This window comes from Sitophilus oryzae, unplaced genomic scaffold (genome assembly GCF_002938485.1).
Source record: "Sitophilus oryzae breed Bouriz unplaced genomic scaffold, Soryzae_2.0 scaffold_1297_pilon_pilon, whole genome shotgun sequence".
In the NCBI taxonomy this organism is placed as follows: domain Eukaryota; kingdom Metazoa; phylum Arthropoda; class Insecta; order Coleoptera; family Curculionidae; genus Sitophilus; species Sitophilus oryzae.
The window spans coordinates 5,386,221-5,409,170 of NW_022145945.1; the positions used below are offsets into that span (position 1 = coordinate 5,386,221).

Sequence of the window (22,950 nt, forward strand, 5' to 3'; positions counted from 1 at the left end):
CCAATCACGTTAGAGTTTTTGACAAACACAAATGAATTAACACACTCCAAATAACCTCGCTAACCAACCTGATTGGTCAAGCTTAATAGTTGACTGCTAGGGCTAGACACTTCTGCAAAAATTAGTTTAAACCGAATTTTATTATCGCTATGTTGGTGACATTGAACCGTGTTCAGCAATGTTGTCCTTTATTATTTGACAATTATCCTAATGTAAGTCATTATTTTGTATAATATTGTGTTGTTGAATCTTTGTGAGCAATTCTTGTTTTTTGCCTATTTTCGTAGTTGTTAGTTGTGATGAGTTTTTACGGCTATGAAGCTATCTTGTGCACTTCGCACTAAAAGAGGTTCTAAAAAGAACAATGTTCGACAGCAAGGGCTGCTAGTAAATATTTTCAAACTTAAAGTATCACACCACTATTTATTTAAACCAAAAACTCGTAATACAAAACTAAAGTGTCAAAACAAATGACAATGTCAGGAAATAAATAAATAAATGCAGCAACTTGACATTTTTTACAGCAGAGCTACCACCTGAATCCCCAGAGCGAAATGTAAATTCCAGTTAGTCAGCACGGCGCCGAATATGTCCATGGTTAGCAACAATGAACAATTGAATGAAACAACACCTTAGTACACTGAAGCTAAGAAATAATAGCGAATGCAGATTCTGTGGGGAAAATGGGAAAACGCCAGAACACCTCCAGTCGACCAACATAACGACAGAAAAAAATAAAATTAATTTTCCAAAAGATCAGTTTTTTTTTAAACTCCGCAATCCTTGAAATTTTTGAAACTTTTTTGATAGCACATGGGCGAACATCCCAACTTAGTCCCAATTTAACCATGTTCGTATCGAGTAGGGTTTTCGAGATACCATTGCTCGTACGCCAAATTTGTAGCACCCTGTAGTACCATTAACCAACATATATTATCAAAATTTAACTGCCCATACAAGTTTGTTTCTTTTTGATTCGTCTGTGGACCGAATAATCGTGGTTTTGCCGCCCCCATATTTTGTGTCAACGAACCGAACGACGGCATCGGTACTATAAACAACCGCCGTTTACAGCGAAGAAATGAGAAGAAAGTCGGACAAAGCTAATCGTGCGTGGTATTAAAGACATTCTTCGGAGGTACCCAGGGCACGGCCGACCGATATGGCTCGATCATTGGCGATCGGCGATACACAGGCGAGCAAAAGTAAGAAATGGGAACAGAAAACAGTTTTTTCATGTGACAGTAAACATGCTAATAGACCGTTCGATCGAGGTCTACCTTCAGCGTTCTATGCATAGAAATTTATTAAACAAACAAATATTCGTATTAATAGGTTTGGAAATATATTCGTCAAACACAGAGGCTTACCAGATCTCAAGTCATTAGTACACTTTAGAATATATCTGTAATTTTTAGAATGGGACACATTAATTATTCTCAATCTCAGTTTAGTATGATTTAGCTTTATTATAGGCTTAGTGCATCCTCTGCTGATCCATCGGGAATATCGTAAACAACCGGCATATACAAATACACGGGTTTAATAGTGAGTATACGAAAAATGTATAATATAATTGAGCAGCAGACTATCTAGATGCATTTTGTCCATTATTTCGAATTTTGGCAAACAAAGAAAAATTGTTACGCTTTTTGCAGGAAACTTGACGAAAAAATAGTATACTTAAAAAATGGTTAAAAAATCATGAAAATAGTACAGCTACATGTGAAGAAATCCTATCCGATAGTCAAGAAGCACTAAACGCGACCAACTTAATAACCATCAATTCGAAGTTGGTGAAAGAATGCCTAGAGAAGCTCAACAAATTATGCAAAAAAAATAAAGTCCTCCTACTCTGGGTGCCTGCTCACCAAGGAATAGAAGGCAATGATGTGGCAATGATCTAGCTAGGAAAGGAGCGAACACTCCACTAACTGGATTAGAACCGTTTTGTTTTCTAAACGGGAACCAAATGAAAGCGGAACTGAAGAATCTGGAAGACTCCATCCGTAACTTGGAATGGGTGTCCTCCAACGGTCTAAGACACTCGAAAAAATTCCTCAGAACTTACAACCGAGAAAAATCAAAGGTTTTCCTGGATTTAAGTAAAAACAATCTTCGAATTTTCACGGAGTTTCTAACAGGACACTGTCTCCTCAACGAACACCTCAGTAGGCTGAAGCTGAGAAACAACAGCGTATGCAGATTGTGTGAGGAACATGGGGAAACACCTGAACACCTTATCACTTATCACTGAGTGCGCCGAGACGACGACCATTCGTGCCATGAACTATGGTACAGCTGATGTCGAGGATGGAGAGCTGGCCTCTGTGGAGCCGTCTAAGATACTGGCTTTTGTTAAAGCCCTGAGACTGTATGATGAGTTATAACTCGTTGCTCTCCTCCTAAATATTGTACATTCTACATTCTACATATGTAGAATCTAGTTTTGATGATATCTGAAAAAATTGAAAAAAACTGTTGACTGTCCTTTAGACGTGAAAATTCTCTTTATTTTTTGGATACCACGATCCGTATCCCCAACTACATGGTCCCCAGTCTTAGTTCCATTCATTATTTTAAGTAGTAGATATTATTCAAAAAGTAGAGAAGTTGTAGTACAAAAAAAGAAACACCTTTCATCTGGCAATGACAAACAAACAGCAATATGTCCAAAGGTGGACATACTTCTGTTTGTTTGTCTACCGCTAACGACATAGAGCACATAGAAATCTAAGGTATTTTCGCCATTTAATTCGAATGGGATAAAATGAATTTAAAATGTCGTTTCTGACATAATATTGTAACTCTGTGTAGGTAGTTTGCTATGTCACTTTTGGTTGAAAATCTTAAAAAATGGACAAAATGCATTTAGTAAGTCTACTCCTCAGTTATTCTAAGGAGCTATAAGTGTTAGGAAGTATGATTTGTGAAAATTCTATAATAAAAAAGAAAAAAGTAAATATTTTGATATCTTCAGAAGGCCTACACATTGTATAGTATTCGTAAAAAATGCTTTTTCTAAATATGCCAATGAACTACCCTCGTTCCATTTGAAAAATTTGAGATATAATTAAAAATACGATTTGGGCATATTTTAAACGGCCAGGATAAGACACGAAAAACATTAGACGATCAAATATATTTTTCCAATTCTAATTGATTAAAATTAGTGTTTTTAACACAGCCATGGCGCTCTAGATTGAAATTTAAAATACGATTTTGTTTAAAGTGAAAATGTCAAAAGTTGACATATGATATGTCATTATATTCAGAGTGTCATTTTCTATTGAAAAAAGTGAAAATTTACCGAGGGTGTCCTTTAAAAACCAAAAGTTGTCATCTTTTCCGGTAAAACAGGAAGTGACCAAAACCAATAATTGAATACGTCAATCAATCCTAATTTATGTCATATACTACCATACCAAATCTCGTTTTTTATCTGAAAAAATAAAAGTTATAGGGGTGAGCCACTTTTGAGACACACCCGGTATAGGGTGTTCCATATAAAAAAAAATCATCCTGATCCAGTCACACTTTTGAGCCAGCTTTGAGCCACCCTGTACAAGTTAAAATATTTTCCTGATGGGATGTACATCCTAATACATACTTTAGGTTTGCACTTATATACAATTCCTATTTTTTTTTATTATAAGAGCTACAGATGCCCGATGCACCGTTGCCGGACGCGTATAAAGTAGTAGGAACGACTTTGGACCGTGGTAACCCCTATTTACAGCCACTTTTTGATTGGTACCCTCTTAAAAGTGTATTCCTCTATTCACAACCCTGTTACTCCCTCCTATGTATTTGTATTATAATTTATTATTCAAGCTAATAAAACTTTTTAGATGAGTTCAACTACGATTTTGCTAGCAAAGACATAACTGTGGCTATTTCGGCTATAACGAATTTTTTTAAAGGTACACAATTATAATTTTAGAAAACGCTTATTAAAAATTTAAGCACTAGTTGATTAAAACAAGTATAGCATTAATATTGCAACTTATAATTTATCCTTCTCAAAGTATATATTATATACCTACCTATTTTTTTTTTCATTATGTAATGGGCACTTTGTTTACTCACTTGTTTCGTCGATCTGCTTGAATCCATTTTTGCTTTTGATCAAGTCGGTGTGTGAAGATATAAAATGTTGTTTCGGGAGAATTGAATATCCGGGAAAGTTGAGTTATTAAATGTTATTCCTCCTTTACGTGTTAACATTTTTTCGACAATTTTATTAACATTTAAAATTGTCACAACCACAAAGCGACGCCCAATTCTGGTTCTTTTTCACCTAATGTTTACTACCAGAAACAGCGTTACATCAGACAAACCTAGTACCTCAGTGTTTTATAGTCTCAATAACTGCACTAGCAAAAAAACTAAAATACTTAAATACTATGACAAAACCACTATTTCAATATTATTTTAATGCGATCAACATGACGGCGACGTGAAGTAGGTAGGGATAATTTCTGATTTTTGCCGTTGAAGCGCTGCGGTCGGAATTTGTTGAAATCAACTAAAATGTACCATTGATTTGCGAATTATAACAGTGTATATCATAATTTATCTGTATTTATTACATTTTTATGGACTACGAGATAAATATCAATTTAATAGCTTTCTAACTGTACCATAAAGCTCCTTTATAGCTAAGAAACACCTTGTCAAGGCGGCAAATCTAGTTTTAACATTCCAGTATGTTTATTAATGGCGTAATTACATTCTAGTATGTAAAACATACATACTTAATTATAAATTGTTTATTAAAAACCGGCCTTGATAAAAAATATAACCGCTACCTATCTTGTGTTACATAAGATGGACACCTGTTGTGTGGATGTCGAGTACCGTCAGAGCAATAAAGAGAATAAAAATACACTACACTCAGAGAAAGAAGTTTTAAGCAGCAGTATTTATAATATACGAAATCCAAATAAGTAAATAACTTAAAAACGATTTACTTTAGGTATAGGAACATGTATAATTACTTGTGAAATAAAAAATGTGGGTTTCCATTTGAAAAAAAATTATTTATGATAAATTTTTAATCGCTCAATTCCATGACAGCTATGGCCGATATTATATGACATTCGAACAATTTAATTTTTGACGTAGATATCCACATGTCACAGTGGCTGTGGTAATCACTAAATTTGACGTTTAGGCTATACGAATTTCTTTGTCAAGCAGTTTCCTCCAAATATTTCAAATATTTTTTTTCTCAAAAACGTTTAATGTCAGATATAGAGTGTTTCACATCAAAACTTATAAAATTTTACAGAAAATTTAAGTTTGTAATAAAAAATGGGGGTACCCATTCAAAATAAGAATGCTGCTGTCAACTTCCGGTATTTCCATTGTGAATGAATGTGAAACTCACGATCTCATTGTGAATGATTGTGATACAATGATGTGCAAAAAATCCCCAATCTAGATATTGTAGTTCTCAAGAAACTTCTAATGCACGCTCAGCCTGGGACAGACACCCTGGCGGAACGATGAACGACAAACGGACGCCGATGCGTATGAACTCGCCTTTAGATTTTTGAGGCTTGTCAAAGTCTTGCCAAATTATAGGTTATAATTTTGTGTCAACTTATGTCAAATACCCTGCGTTTTAGAAGATGATGCATTTTGATTCGTGTTATTACGTGTGTGTTGTGTCTTTTGAAGTCAAGAATAGGAAATGAAAGAGGAGGAGGAAAAATGGAGGGAAAATTAACTCTAGACCCAGAGCATAGCTAAGTTAATACTCGCTGTCCAGGCAGAAAGTCTTATACACCATTAAAGTTACCATCAATAAAGTTTGTATACCATCTCGTCGTAGATAAGTGCATCTCGTATATGGTACAAGGATGGTACTAAAATATACTAAAAATTGGAGTAGATGTAAAATATCGACACCACACGATAGGTAAATAATGAATTTTACTACATCCATAATGTCAAAAGGTACTGGTTTAAAAAATTAAGATTAAAATTAATTAATCAATCTTTAAGGTATAAAATTTGGTAAGTGTTATTATTATTAATAAAATAGTTTGTTTTATTTATGTTGTTTTATTTATTCCTTTATTATTTGTATTTGTACATAAGTTATATTGATAAATATAATAATAAATGCGGGAAGTTTCTTGAAGCTTGAAAGTAAAAAATATTTCTTTTTTATATTTTCTTGGTATGTGGTGTTTTGTTCTTGTTTGTTTTGTATTAAACACCCATACCATTTTTTTAATAAAATAACTCGATTACATTTTTTCAGTTTTATACAATTTTTTTTTCACAATATTTTGAAGTAATCACTTGTCAGGCAAATTTTAAATATATCAATTTCATGTCCTGCTATGCGTTCCAGGTGTACCAACTTATTTCTTTGTAAAATATAATAAACTACTTTGAAATTAAAATGACAGACACATCTATCACTGTCAAGGATCTTGTTGTTGGACAGACAATATTACGTTAAAAAACTATAAAAAATCGATAATCTTAAAATAAAAATTATCATTTTTCTTCCTTTTTAACTAATAAATAAATAAGAAAAAATAATGCTTGGGCATGTGACCAAAGCGCAATATATCATTTCGGGATATGTCCAAATTAAGTTAGCCAGATATCGAATTGTATCACTATTTCGGCATCTGTCATTTATGCTATAGATATAATATGAACAATATTGGCGATATGTCTAAATAGTTGGCCATCTAACTCCAAAATATGTAATTAGTTAAAATAATTTTCTCATTCATAAGCGTAACGACTCGACGATTATACGTCTAATTGGAGAAATACATAACACAATGAAACTTCCTTTCTCTAATTGGCCGTGATGTCACCACCTGGGCAATTAGGCCCATTAAAAAGTGATTCTTCATCAGCCGATTACAATAACATTAAAATAAATTTACTATTCTTCCTTTTACAGCTCAAATTAGTTTTCAGTGTTTCTAGTGTTTGAACTTTCTACAACTATGTCTTACAACTTGACATTGAGGAAGTAAAATTGTTAAACATCATATAACTTTATATTAATTAAGTATAGGTATGCCATCTGTTCATGATTGCTCTCTTCTCAAGAGTGACAGTTGTCTATTAAGGTGAGTTGATGCATCAGTAATACGTTTTTGACTGAAGTGTAGTAAATACTAGACGGGCCATTTTATGAAAAGAAAATCTATCTGGTGGAGTTGGAAAAAATTTACTTTAAAAGTTATGGGGTGGGGGTAGTTTTCAGCCTTCTCGTGCCTTTTCTTGACTTTTGTGAAATTCAAATGTTAAAGCACTTATTAGCAAAACGTATAGTCACCCAAAATCTCATTTAAAACGGAATAACGGTTCTTAAAATATTTTAAAAAATGTGTTGTATTTTTTTAAAGTTTGATTGATGCCCTGTATACAGGGTGTTTCATAAAACCTGTGCCATCTCGCGTGGGGAGATAGGTGCCTCACGTAAAAATAAGATTTATTTTTCATATCAACTTAAGTCCGATTGTGCTTTGTTTCCTAGCTAAAGGGTGTTAAAATCTTAATATTTTTTCGATTTATTATATTTTTCTTCCAACTTCTTTTTTCGTTTCGAATGAAATTTTCAAAGTAAAAGTTACTATAAATGCGACATATTTTAAGGCTAAACAAAATTCGTCATATTCACCAGGGACATGCATATGGGTTATCACTGGAATATTTTTCTAAAAAAAACGTGTACGCCACTTCTTTTGTTAACGAAATAGTGTAAGCAGTTTAATGTCGATTAAAAGTTTTAAATAAGTACTCATTGATTCTTCATCAAAAAATATGAAAAAAAGTTCCTATAAACATGGGTATGTAAATGGCATAGTTTTAGAGTTACAGGATGTTAAAACTTTTTAAAATGAGATTTTTTGTAATTATCTTAAATACCATAATTTTATTATTTGAAATTGCTGTATGTTGGACTAATAGTAATAATATTTAATAATAAATTAGGTAAAACATATAATTTATTTTTATTTTAATTTTATTAATTGTGATTAATAAAATTGCGTTTATCTCATCAAGGAGGCCGAATTCGACAAAATATGAAGAGATAACTTTTAATTGGCATTAAACGGCCCACACAATTTTCATATCAAAAAAAGTTCAGTCAGTGGCGCACATGTTCTTTTTTTGAAAAATATTCCAGTGATAAACCATATGCACGTCCCTGATGAATTTATCGACACTTTTTTAGCATTAAAATATGTAGCACTTATAGTAATTTTTACCCTCAAAATTTCATTCAAATCACTAAAAGTATTTGGAAGAAAATTATAATAAATCGAAAAAATATTGAGACTTTAACACCCTGTAGCTACGAAACACAGCAGAATCGGACCTATGTTGATATGAAAAATATATCTTAGTTTTACGTGTTTTTTGAAACACCCTGTTGTATACATAATGGTTTTGATACATAAAGGTATTTGAATTAGAAGTGGGAATTCTAGTTCCTTAGTTCTAGTTCCTCCAGAGGAATAGTTCTTTGCACTAGGTCTTTAGTTCACAATAGTTCCCGACTAACATTGACATCCCCCTTGCTTGCTAATGCGTTTCGTTGCCAGTCAGAACTATTCACAGTATGATCTGTATAATTTTTATAATGTACGGAGATATAACGAGACGTGTAATTGTGTATGTTAAAAACATATAGGTAAGTTTTATAGCTGATAAAAAAATAAAAAAAAAAATTAAATCAGAATTTAAAAAACTATATCACAAATCAATTGGAGCAAATATTACAAAAATTTTACGAAAATTTGCATTTTTCCTCACTTCAAGCTTTTTGTTTTTGTCTAAAAATTCAGAATATCTACTTCGTTTTATAAGATATTTCTTAATTTTAGGGACTTAAAGTGAAGCATTCGCATAAAATATTTAAAAAAACAAACTACAAATCAAAAACAGTATTCACGACAATTTTCTGTGGTAAGAAGTTTTAATCTAAGGGTAATTACGCCGCGGCGGCTGCGGCAATAGACAAGGCCGAATCCATCGTCGTCGCCTTGTATTATATCTCGGATCTGCCGACTGAATAGATTCCCGTGAACTAGTCTTTTAATAGTTCCTCTATGTCCGGATCCGATATCATACGGCTCGCACTCCCCACGCCTGCCTAGCATCAATCGTGCTGGCTGATCCATACGTAAACTAGTCTTTTATTTAGTTCCTCTAGTTCCTTTAGGTCCGGATCCGATAACACGGCATAAGGCTGACACTCCCCACTCCTGCCTAGCATCGATCGCGCTGGCCCGATCCGTTCGTATGTAAACTAGTCTTTTATTTAGTTTACTTCAAGGCCATGTAAGTGAAATATTCAAAATGGTTCCAGCAAAAGTTTCCCAATTATGACGGGTGATGGCGCTGATCGTCAAAATTTTTTGACAGGGATTTTGCTTACCGACAATACGACGTGAGCTACGACGGGACCAGGACCAATCAGAATGATCAGTCTTTATTGGTCATTTGCCGCGGAAGTGTGTGTTAATTTCTGTTGTGATAAGTGTGGTTGTGTTTGCAGTTTGATTTTTCGGTTTTGATATTATGTTAAAACTAATTTTGAAGTATTGTATCACCTGTTTTTATGTAATAGTACTTTTTTTAGTTCTATGATCTGATATGTTATGATTTGTTAATGTTTGTTTAACAATGTTATATCAAAGAGGTTATACTTAATATATCAATTTGCATAGCCTAACTTTTTTATCAATAAACTTTGTAGATTTTCAGATTATTTAATTCCTTTTGTTTCCGTTTGTAATTTTATTTTCAAGACATATTATGTGATTGTTTCAGATAATATGTTTTAAAAATAAAATTGCAAATAGCGAATAAAAATAAAATAAAAAAGTGTATTTTACAATTCCCCCCGGCCCCGCACCCCTTTGGCTAACCTGTAAATGTCAACTATGTCGAGAGATGGCGTTACGAAAATGGAACCGATTTATTACAAGGAACTTGGGCTTCTTTTTCGTTAGTATATTCTGTGGTTTACTTCCTCTAGGTCCGGATCCGATAACGTACGTCTGGCACTCCCCACTCCTGCCTACCATCGGGCTACGCGCGCTAGCCGATCCGTCGCCGTCGCATATTATTCTATATCGGACACAGTCTCGATCCCGGAATAGGTCCTGAGGAACTAGTCCTTTGAGAAACCAGGAACTAGTTCCTTTCATTCCAGTGTCGGAATAGTTCATTGGAACTAGTTCGTTCACGAACTACACACCTCTAATTTGAATGAAATATCATTTCACTTTTCAGTAGGTTCAAAATGGAAAAACGATTTTGCGTTCCATTCATAAAACTGTATTTGAAAATTAAAAAGTAATATCCTGGAACTCAAGAATCAAGATCCGAAATAACTAAAGGTTTTTCCATTTTCCGCTGAAACTAGGCATTTCGAAATTAAAACTGCAAATGCCCATTTCGAAAATTATTGATCAATTTTCCAAACAATACGATTCTAGGAAAATTTAATGAAGTTCTCTGAAATTCGATGCCAACATTTTATATATTGCGTGATTCCTACTAGGTTTGTAAAAGAGCGTGATTTCAACACACAATAAATCATTTAATTTGTTTTTCGCATGAAGAAATACAACAAACATTAATTCGTGTGCATTGCTACAATTTAAAAATCAACATATAATTAGCATTATCTCGAGTATCTCATATCGTATAATATGCACGCTTCAATATAGCTATAATTTAAATAACACAACATATAATTCGCGTTTTCTGAAGTATATAGAACACACTTCTTTATTTTTATTTAATTAAATTGATTAACACCTTTATGCAGGATTATGGCACGCTTGGAAAAAGTGTTTTTGGGTTAGGAATGAAAATAACAATGTTTTTGCGGGAAATAAATGCAAATTAAAGTCAGTTTTCAAAGAAACGCTTAGATTCAAATGGTTTTGCAATTTTACGCCTTGATGCGGATAAGAATTATGTATGGACATTGTAAATCTTTCTGTCTGCAGAACGTTCACTTCTTGGAGAATGGTGTACGAAATTTGATACAAAAACTGTCGTAATAAACAAATTTTAAATAACAACCTATCTGTTTTCGTTTTTTTTTAATATTCATTTGACATAAATTTATTTAATTCTACATAGCTTTTTTCTTTATAAACAGTGTATAATATTTTATACATGTGAAAGCAGTAAATGTATCCTGTATTTGTCTGTAATCAAAAAAAATTGGTTGTCTATCTTTTGCTAAGTGCTTTAAAATTTGAATTTCACAAAAATAAAAAAAAAGTACGGGAAGGGTGTAAACTACCTCCACCCTTACATAAACTTTAATATAAATATTTTCCATATTTACAGATGAATGATTTTTTTTAGTAAAATGGTCCTTCTAGTACTTACTACATTTTTTTGTTTCTTGTAAAAAAATGCCACATCGCATAGTTTTTGATAAAAATTTTTTGTAAAATGTTTTTTTCCAAAGTAGGCCTATAAAATATACAGGGAGTTCCAACACTTTGATGCCCTCTCACGGACAAACGAAGCACTTTTTGTATAAACGTAAATTGTTTCCAATACACTTATTTCGATTTCAAAAATACGTAGTAGTTCTATTAGTCCAAGGTATATTGGGACACCCTGTATATTTCATTTATAGGGGCTACTATAATAAACATAAAATCTTATACTTATACAATATAAAAAACCACGATCGATCAAAGCCTTATGAAAAAAAAACCCTTTTTATTGAATCCAATCATATAATTGTGAGGTTTATAAAATAATATTTAATCTTGAATAATAACAATAGCACCTTAAATATTACAAAGCCTTGCTTTGTTATGGATTAAATCACACATGTTATGTCATTATTGCCACCTAATATACAACGTAAAACAACAAATTCCAATATGTGAATCACATTTTGTGGGTATACAAGGTTAACAGACAGAAAGTTATTGTTTTACAAAGAGGCCTCTACATCTAAACACATACCTATTATAAAGCAAAATTTTATCCACATAGGCAAAGACCACAGTGAATGGCTGGTAGAATTGTTATTTTACAGAATATATTAGCTTTGTTCGAGTTCTTGTTATTACCGATTCTGAACCGTGCTAGAACTCTGCAGCGCACGCGCAAACGAAATAATGTCTTCATATTTCCTTCTGCGCATACGCATCACAGTTCTAGGAGGGTTCAGAATCGGTAATAAGAGAAACCCGAATTAAGCTATTATTATTATATTTTAGAGAATATTATAATAATATTCTGTAAATAATAATAATCAACTTGTTGCAAATGCCTACAGAAAAGAAAAACTGCAACTGAAATGATATTGAATGGAATCTAAGTTTTTTCATCTAAAATAGATTCTAGATTCACTTTTTTTCCTCAATATAAGATTAAGGGACCCACCTATGCCGGACACTGAAGAACACTGCGACCTATAAGGCCTATTGTGTTTTTATCCCCTCAAAATGAGACTCAAAAAAATGAAAATGTTTAAAATAAATTACCAACTAAATCTGATTTATGACAGACGTCAATTTTTAGTTTAAACGTCTTCTTACGATCACTTGCATGGAAATATGAGTACTTATTAAAGATATATTTAGATATTAGCCATTTAGCGAAGATGACATATTTAGATATTACCAATAAGCGAAAATGACCGTCTGGTGGTTAATAAGCTTTACTAATATAAACATTTTACTGAATAATACCTACTATTCTCATTGCGAACATCATCATCGTTTATTCTGCGTGCAAATACAGCGCCGTAACAATAACAGGTGTTATTTTTAACCTATCTATTTATTACTTAATAACATTAAATCAACTGGTTTTAATATTACTCATACAGCGTCTGAATTCTTTCATATAGACGATATATAAAAGCTCTAAGCACAACAATTTTATAGGAAGTATAGTTTCTAGTTTCTATAAAATTGTTTCAAAATATATTATATATTATTAGCTATAATAATTGTATTGTTCTTTACTTAGTTAAAGTTTGTTAATAAAGCAGAAAGCAGCATCTATAGTTTTAATTAAAATTAATATAGTTAGACCTTAATTAATAATTAACTAATTAACACACGTTGGATTATAATTTTTATTTTGTTATGTGTATTATTTAATTTTTAATTATTCACTACTGTAGTATAATTAAGGATTAATATTATTATCTTTTTTTCATTTCAGCCTTTTTTTATTTCATCAATAATATTATTCATTATTTCTACCGGGTGCGTCTTAAAAGTGGCTCACCCCTATAACTTTTTTATTTCTTCAGTTAAAAAAAAGAGATTTGTTATATGACATAAATTAGGATTGATTGACGTATTCAATTGTTTTTGGTCACTTCCTTTTTCACCGGAGATGACTACAACTTTGCATTTTTAAATGACACCCTCGGTATATTTCTACTTTATTCGATAGAAATTGACACTCTAAATAGAATGACATATCATATGTCAACTTCTGACATTTTCGTTTAAAAACAAATGGTATTTTAAATTTCAATCTAGAGTGCCGTGGCTGTGTTAAAAACACTCATTTTTAATCAAGAAGCATTGGAAAAATAGTTTTGATCATCTAATGTCTTTCGTGTCTTGTCCTGGGCCCCGGTTAAAAAATGCTCATATTTTTAATATCTCATTTTTTTCAAAGGGAACAAATGTGGCTCATTAGCATATTTGGAAAAGGCATTTTTTACGAATAATTTGGTACAACATACTTGGTATTACGAGTCAAATTGTCGTTATGAACCGCATGTTACAACTTGAAATAAACCATATGCAGAAATGTCAAAATTTGACATATGATATGTTATTCTATTTAGAGTGACATTTTCTATCAAATAAAGTAGAAATATACCGAAGGTGCTATTTAAAAATCAGAAGTTGTAGTCATTTCCGGTAAAACCGGAAGTGACCAAAAACAATTGAATACGTCAATCAATCCTAATTTATTTCATATACTAATATACCAAATCTCGTTTTTTTATCTGAAAAATAAAAATGTTATTGGGGGAGCCACTTTCGAGACCCACCCGCTATAAACCTTGCTATAACGTTGCTTACATGGACATACTGTAAACCCTAAATAATCCATAATAATGTGCCACCACTGTCAAAGCATGTAAAAATTCGGAAAATAAAGAAAGGCTAATATTGTAAACTATACAACTTTCAAAATCAATAATTTATTTATGAAAAATGCGAAGCAGGTTTCAGAGATAATTAACCTATAATATAGCATACCGCAGTAAAATGCCATTATCTGAATTTTAAATTAGATTTGCTTTCATATTTTTCTTCGACAGGTTACGTTGGCAAGGTTGCCTGCAGTAACGTAACTAGAAGGGGGTTAGGCAAAGACATTTTTCTACCTAATTTTAAATTTGGTACTTCAATATTGTCCTGGTAGGTAAATTAACAAATCTAGTTTATTTCGGTATAAGATATCACATTATAAATTAGCTAAAATTAGTTACCTACGCCATTGGTTTTATTAACCCTTAACTGGTCCGGCGTCGTCTGACAGACTACGCCAAATAATTAACTCATTCTCATTAGTTACTCGGACCGCCCACACAATTGGCGTTCCAGCTAATCCTCCCCCTCTCGGTCAACTACTGATAACCATATTTATGCCCAAACTGGATTAGTTTTTTAGAAGTTATGGCAGAAGTTACTTAAGCCGTAGTCTCTCAAACGACGCCGGACCGTTTGCGTAAGATTTTGTGTTTGACAAACTTTTGTAAAATATGGCCGGGCCTTCGAAAAGAGTGGGTTTAGGAGACTCTAGTTATGAAGAAACTCTATTAAAATGATATAATGAGGACCGTGACAGTGACAATATGACAATCTGCCAGACAAATGCGTTTGACAATGTCAAATATTCCAAGAGAAATATACTTTACAATTGGTAGAATACGTATGCAATTCCTGTACAACCAGAACATGCCTACGGCTACGGGCTCTTAAAATCAAATTAAATAAAAACCTTTGACACTTTATAAGTATAAAAGGGACTAAATAAAATACAGTGATTTGTTGTGACCCAACATTCAGGGTCGGACTGGATAAGAGAGGACCCCGGGTGGATTTTTTTGCTTATTTTTTCGCCTTGTGTTTTGGACAAATTTTCCCTATTGATTTGTTCCTTTGAATAAAAAGATTAAGGAAGGAGCATATCAAAAATCTTACATCCACCGCGATGGGACTTAAATATGGCCGACTGGGGTAAACTCAATAATTTGTTGTTTTATTTTACGTTGTGAATAAATGTTGGTAGGTATTAAAATTGTTATAAAAATATATAAGTTATAATAATTATTTATTAACGCAAACATCCGATACGCTACTGAAGCAGGTAAGTCAAATTGACGTATCTAAATTCTTTGACATCTAATCTTTGACAAGTAGTAAATAAAAGCAAAAAAATGCAAGAAAAAATATATAATTAGTTAATATAAGTGAATTTCATAAATGATCGGTTTACTACACGTATGTATATTATATGTCACGTAGTAGTCACTTACCTACTAGCGAAAAGTTATTCCATTATTTCACTCGATTTTTGACCGAGATCTACCGCAAGCTACACAACCAACTATTTTACAGTCTTTTTCGATAAATCGTAATAGTGTCATTCAATTTCCATCTAGATTCACTACCTTTATACAACTATCAATAGTAGAATAAATAATAAATAAAATAAAATAAGCTCAGTAAAGACTGACAAATCCACAAAATTTCAAATCAAATTCAAATGCGTCAAAAGAATCGTCAAACAGTACTGTCATAGATCCCCACCCTAGAGTCCTTTTTCCGCCCACCATGCATGAATACATGGATAACATTATACTCCTTTCTAACCTTTTTATTCAAAGATAAACAACAAAAAATACACAATACAAATCATACAATTCAAACAAATTTTAAGTCATTAAAATTACAAATAGAATATACATGGACAGTTGCAGAACAATAAGCAGTAAATAGATATAATTTTAAGAGTTAGAAAATATTAAATACTTGACCTTTGACCAGTGTGTGAGATGATCAAAATTTTTTGATTAAAATTCAAAATTGTTCATGATTAAACATCAACAAAAAAGTTGTTTACCGCATATAGGGCTGTGTCTAGTAAGTATGATCGCAGAGCTTTGCGAAATGCGGGAAAGAATGAAAGCGACTTGATATTCAAAGGCAGATGATTGTACATTTTTTTGGCATTGTACAGTATTGAACCTTTAACTAGTTCTGAGCTCGGGGTTGGCAGATAAAGATCGTGCTCCGCATTCCTAAGTGGATAGTTATGAGATGGCCTTTCGGGAATAGCAGATATGTGCTTACGGATTAAGCAAACGGATTCAAAAATGAATAAAGAGGGAAGAGTTAGTATTTTGAAATTTTTAAAGAAATTCTGGCAGTGAGTTCTACTGTTCAGTCCCTTTTTTGAAATCTGAAAATACGATCAAATTTTCTTGCGCAGCAAGTACCCCAGAATGGAAGGGCATAACGAAGATGTGACTCAAAAAGGGCATAATATATAGGCGTTAAAGGCACAAAACTCGTTACATGGGAAAAATGTGCCAAAAAATCTTTATAGTTTAATGAAATATTATAATAATTTTATAATAATCATACTATGGGATCTTCGTTAATATACTTTTTTAACAAATTACTAGCAACCTAGATAAATTTTTCTGATTGCATCTGGGTTCTATATCTTAGTTAGCTTCTTATTGTACTAAAGATTGTTTTTATACACAGATATTGATTTCACGAAAATTTCTAATTGTTGTTGCTGTGAAATTCGAAAAAATCCATATGTTGTCAACGAATATCGAAAGTTGTCGTCAATTTATTAACGACAAGAGAAAGTCCCTTACATACACGTACCAAACATTTTATTATTGTTCTGTTGATTATATTATTTTCAGGGAAAACGGTTTAACAGAACTAGCCCTCGGCTGCAATAAAAGTTTATGTATACATATACTTTCATTTGGATATCATTGCAAATGGCAAACACAGAAATAAACTGTACTTTAAAAGACAACTTTTAATCAGCATTTAATGGTCTATAAAATTTAGCTAACATTCAAAAGAAAAAAAGCCAGCGGCGCACATATTTTTTGGAAAAATATTCCAGTGATAACCCATAAGCACGTCCCTGGTGAAGCTGTTGACATTTATTAGCATTAAGATATGTATCACTCATAGTAACTTTTACCCTCCAAATTTCGTTCGAATAACTAAAACCAATAATTGGAAGAAAATTATAATAGATCGAAAAAAAATGAAGACTTTAACCCCTTGTATATACAATACCGTTTTCTATTAGGAATTTGTATTTTTTGTCTTTTTGGTTCTTTATATAATACAATGGAACGAATCATCGAAAATAATAAGAGAAAAGCAAAATGGTTGGTTAAAAATATTATTCAATAACTTTTATTTTCATACAAATTAGAACTACTTATTTAAAGACCAATTTTATTGCAAACTTTCATATTTATATTGTTCCATATTAGTTGACGACGCGGTTAGAAACATTAATAGAGTTGACAAGTTGATCATACGATATAAATAACTACAGTTCTAATTAAAGAAATCGTGGTACCATATGATCAGTGATCACAACATATATAACAGAAAAAACAAATAAGAGATACTGTTCCGATACTTGCTATGTTTTAAGCAGGGGCGAAGCTTCCAAAAAAAAATTGTAATACGTTTGTATTTAAAAAGTCATTGAAACCTCCTAAAATAAATTAAAATTTTCAGTAAATTTATTCAAAAAATTAAATAAAAAAAGTATAACCTAATATTATGTAGTTACATTAACTATTGTACTTTAAATCAAATTAAAACTTGATCCAAAAAGTTAGGGTGAGACAAAATTAATATTGAACATTGGTCACCTTCAAACGTATTTTACTCCTTTATCTTAAACACCCAGTATATTATTCCGATATTCAATGGAGAATTCATGTCTCTTCAAAATACTATTAAGGTTGCCTACCCTTCAAACAAAGATTTTCCTAGATAGTTTCATTTACATAATTTGATCTGAGTAGCAGTGGCAGATACAGAGGGGGGCCCATGGGGCCCGGGACCCCCCTAAAATCTGTAAATTGTGTTAAATATTAGGCTTTTGGGTTAAAAATGGCGCAAAATATTTTTTATTTGGGCCCCTCCTAAAATAAATTTCTGTATCCGCCCCTGCTGAGGAGATCTTTATTATTTGATAAAATCTAGGTGGCTGTGATAATTATGTCTGACGTTACTTCAACATAGCTGTCTAATTAGTCGAACTATAACAACTAATTATCATTTTACGTCAGTTCAAACAAAAAAAAATCAGAAATTTTCTGAAAATGCAAACTTATCCTACATCAGAAAGAATTGATTGATATGATTCTATTAGTTGGTGAATGCAGTGTGCATTCATCAACTAATAGAATACTTAAATGCTCCTGATTTTATCTAGTCTGGGTTTTTTTATGGGGATATGTTAAAGACAGTGTTTATAAAACTCAACCAACTATTGTCGACATGATGAGAGAAATTATTGTACCTGCTTTTCGAGGGAGCACTTCACATATGCCTTTTAAAATGAAAAGATTCTTTTGAAAAGACAATAATTTTATGCAGTTAACAAGAAAGGAAGAATTTTGAGCATTTGATTTCATCTAGATAATTTTTGTCACATAATTATAGGTTTGTATCTAGTTTTAATTCTGTAATAATTAAAATATGTTTTAAACGTGTATCTTTTTATTACCGTTGCGTATTTTAATCTACAATCTTTAATTTTTGTTAAATTAACAAAATGTATATCACCAGCCACCTAGATTTTTTCAAATAATAAAGATCTATATACTGACGCAAAATCATAAAAATTAAAATACGTATGAAAATCTTTGTCTGAGGGGTAGGCAACCTTAATAATATTTTGAAGATATATAAATTCCCCATTGAACATCGGAATAATATACTGGGTGTTCCATTTAAAAGAAAGAAGTAACTTGCTTTTAAAAGTGACTAATGTTCCATATTAATTTTGCCCTGTCAAATATCAACTAAAATTTAGGTAGCTGTTATGGAAATTTAAAATTTACTCAAAATCCTTAGATTTTAGGTATATGCTTCTTTAATAAAACTCACCTTTAATTTTTCCTAGAATCCGAAAATCAATTAATATATAGGGTGTCCCATTAGAAAAAACACAACTTTGATGTGTAAGTTTTTTTGGGGACACCCTGTATAATTCTATATATTTTTATAAAATGCTTTCAGTTAACCTACATATGCTGCCCAAAATTTCACTTCAATATAAACTACCGTTCTCCTTGGAGCTTGCGAGGCGTATGAAAGGCGCCACCCTGTATATGTATAAAAAAGATTAGATAGAAAAACACAATCTCAAAAAATGACTGTAATGTCATTACTATAAAAAACAATTTAAAAAAGTAAAGAATTTGATATTTTATAGTTCTGGGGCTGTCAATAAGTAGAACATTTTGTATAAAATTATCATATTTCGAAAATCAATGAGTATTGGGTATGGTATATTAAAAGATAATACAAAAACTGACTAAATTATAATTGCAGAATGATAAGATGTATTTTCTTAAATTTAACATATTCTTTTTCTGGAAATTAAATCGTCTTCAAATATTTATAAAATTCCAATTAAAAATAATAATAGTAATATCTATATACCGTATGATCGAAAAAAAACGGCGTCCAGTTGGCTGGGAAATGACGATCGATGACATTTCCCATATAAATTTATATATAAAATGACAGCGATCTTCATTTCATAACCATCGCTGACGCCCTTTTTTCTCGATCATACGGTATTATGCGTATACATATCTTTAAAAAATAACAATTATTCTTAACAATACTCACTTAGTAATTAAATAGATAATATCCAATATCCAATATAAATAAATCTCACAAAAAATACTCAAAGTTAATACACAGTTCACATAACTAAATTGTGTTTTAGTACGGAAAATTATTTGAAAAAAAATCAGTACCGCGCTCGTTCAACTCTTTCACGCCGTGAAAAGAACGCTTTTGAGTTGCGCGTCGTTCCGTAAGAGTACGACTGAGATAGGCTTATTACTTACTGGTTTAGGTACGACCCGATCGACGCAAATTCCTTTCCATGTGTTTGTTGTCGGAGACCACCTCAGTTTATACCGGTGCATTGGCGTCCGTCGAATTAAACTTTACAGGGTTGTTCACGACATACGACACAGAGTATTGTAGCTAAAAGATTAGATTTTTACAAATTGTAAGTTTTGGGTTCGTTGAAGGACTATCAGAGCCATAATTTAAAAATATTTTTACAAGATACAGAGTGTCCCAAATAAATAAAAAATAACAAAGTTGTATTTTTTAAATGGAACACCCTGTATATTATTACATTTTTAGTTTCTACGATTAAAATAAAGGTAAATTTGATTAAGGTTTATCATACTTAAACCTTACCGTTTTTGAAATATTTTCAATTTTGTGAAATTGCAGTAAAAATTTTAAGGCTTCATTTCTCCAAGGGTATCAAAGTTTTTGATATCAAATATTTACGGAAGTTTATTTATTGATCAGTTATTGTGTTGCAATAATAAAAATAATACTACCTTATACAGAGTGTTTAAAAATGTATTTTAAATAACTTCTGATTTTAAACGGAAATAACTTGTTTAATTTAAATGGGACACCCTGTATATTTTAGGAGAATCAGATGCACAATTTAATTGTCTATCAAATTGTATTATACTATTTTTTACCTATCCCTTCAAGTTTTCGTAGAAAATGCATTTTCTTTTAATTTAGATCTCATTTATCAATATACCTATGGAATATTGACATCTTGAATGTTTTTAAAGCAAGAAATATACAAAATGTACAGGTGCTAAAAACGATAATATTACTAGTCTATTTGTATACAAAAAGAAAACTATTTAAATATTTATAAAAGAGTATACCATTAATTAAATATACCACAATTATTTCCGCTCAAATATTAATTAATTACATACTTAATTGTGTTAGTAAATAAATTCTTCCAAATAAATGTGGATTTGAATCAAAAATCAACATAATAATAAGTTATGAAAATGAACGTCTCTGTTGTTATAAATAAGCATTCGTCAAAAAATGAATTAAAATTTTTAAGGTGTTACGTTTTACCACACTGTCTAATACAAAATTCAGTTTTTTAGTATCTGGTGCAATTATTATCACAGATTATACAGATTATAATCTTTGTTTTTTCTTTATTGTTTTTCGTGGTTCCAATTTTCGGAAACGGGCATTAGTTAAGTGACTAGTTTGCGCACATAGCACGCCCACTTATGGCCTCTAAAATTGTGCACAGCGCCTGACCGGTACAGTTATTAGAGAGATATCGGAAAATCGAATAGCGTCATCCCGTATTTACGCGTACCTTATCATGGTTACGATATGCGCGAGTCAATTTTTAATGCAACACCCGCTAATAACGTTACCACCTGACGTAATTTGCGGATCAATTACACCAAGCTCTCTTTCTAAATAACCTCTGATAACGTTTAAAAATTGCTTAAATGGGCATGTGCGGGTATTTGACAACCGGAGCCGGCCGGCGAGATCTTTTATTTTAGGTTATGTTTGAATTGTTTTGAATTATTGCTTTAGTTTTATTAGATAATTTGATATTTAAGTAGCTGGGATTAATTTTAATTAAATAAATATGGCCCAAAATATGGATTCCACCTCTTCCAATACTAAAGAACCTATAAAAAGTCTTAGGTTAACAGCAGATGACGACTTAGCCCTTCTAAGAGAATTTGTTGCTTGTTGCCCTAAACCCACTGGCAGACGTTGAACAATAAAGCACTGGAAATAAGCACTTTAGCCCTTTAGTTTTAAAATACCTAGTAAACAAAACAATTTCAAAGTTTTAAATTCAAAGTTAGGTTAAGTTTAAATAGCGGACGCGACGCGATCAGAATTCTTTCCGATCCGATAACTATAAATGAAGAGAGTTAATACCACCTCACGTAAAGGAAATAACACCTGGCCTTATTAACTTCCATGCACGCTATTCTGTTTATCGATATCTCTCTATTACGCTGTTTATTGTTATTTTACGCGAGTTTATTTTTGCGCACAGGAAATTTGACTCGTTTGCACATCGTCATAAAAAAACAATTTTCGTACCACGAATTAAGGCTGATTCATGGTACACCGGGCCGTACCCGAGCCGGGCACGTTCCGTAAAGTAGACACGGTAGTAGAAGCTCGGCCCGTGCTCGGCTTAGCATGAATGCATAGGTATAAATACCATTTGACAATGTTTGGCCGTGCCTTCACCGTCGCACGGCCCCGGTCCGTCACGGTGTACCATGAATCAGCCTTTAGTATAATACCTAATCTGTGTTATTATTAATCACTGCAAACAGTAAATTCATGTAGTTTGAATACTGGAATTTATTAATTGGTCCTGTTTAACAAATATTTAATCAGTTTTATTTTTATTTTTTATTGAAATTAACGAACTATATCGACAATATTAGTATCTATACTCTTTAAAAATAATCTAAAATGTCTATATTCCATCGGTATATTGATAAATAAGGTCTAAATTATAAGAAAATGCATTTTCTACGAAAACTTGAAGAGATAGGTAAAAAATGGTTTGATATTTGGTTGACAATCTGATAGACATTAAATTGTGCATTTGACTGTCATAAAATATACAGGGTGTTTTATTTAAATTAAACAAGTTATTGCCGTTTAAAGCTAGTAATTATTTTAAATAATTTTTTAGACACCCTGTATAAGTTACTATAATTTTTATTATTGCAACACAAAATTTAGTAAATAGAAATACTTCAGTACAATATTTGGTTTTAAAAACTTAAATAGG

General features: G+C 31.8%; 1 protein-coding gene across 1 annotated transcript in view; it reads right to left on the reverse strand.

Annotated features, from left to right (window-relative positions):
* The window catches only part of LOC115874643 (D-beta-hydroxybutyrate dehydrogenase, mitochondrial), a 65,321-nt gene extending 45,153 nt beyond the window's left edge, over positions 1–20,168 (reverse strand). The window contains exon 1 of the mRNA XM_030889850.1: positions 19,941–20,168. The gene's annotated coding sequence lies outside the window, so the exon portion shown is untranslated. The remainder of the gene's footprint in view (positions 1–19,940) is intronic.
* Positions 20,169–22,950: the final 2,782 nt, after the last annotated feature.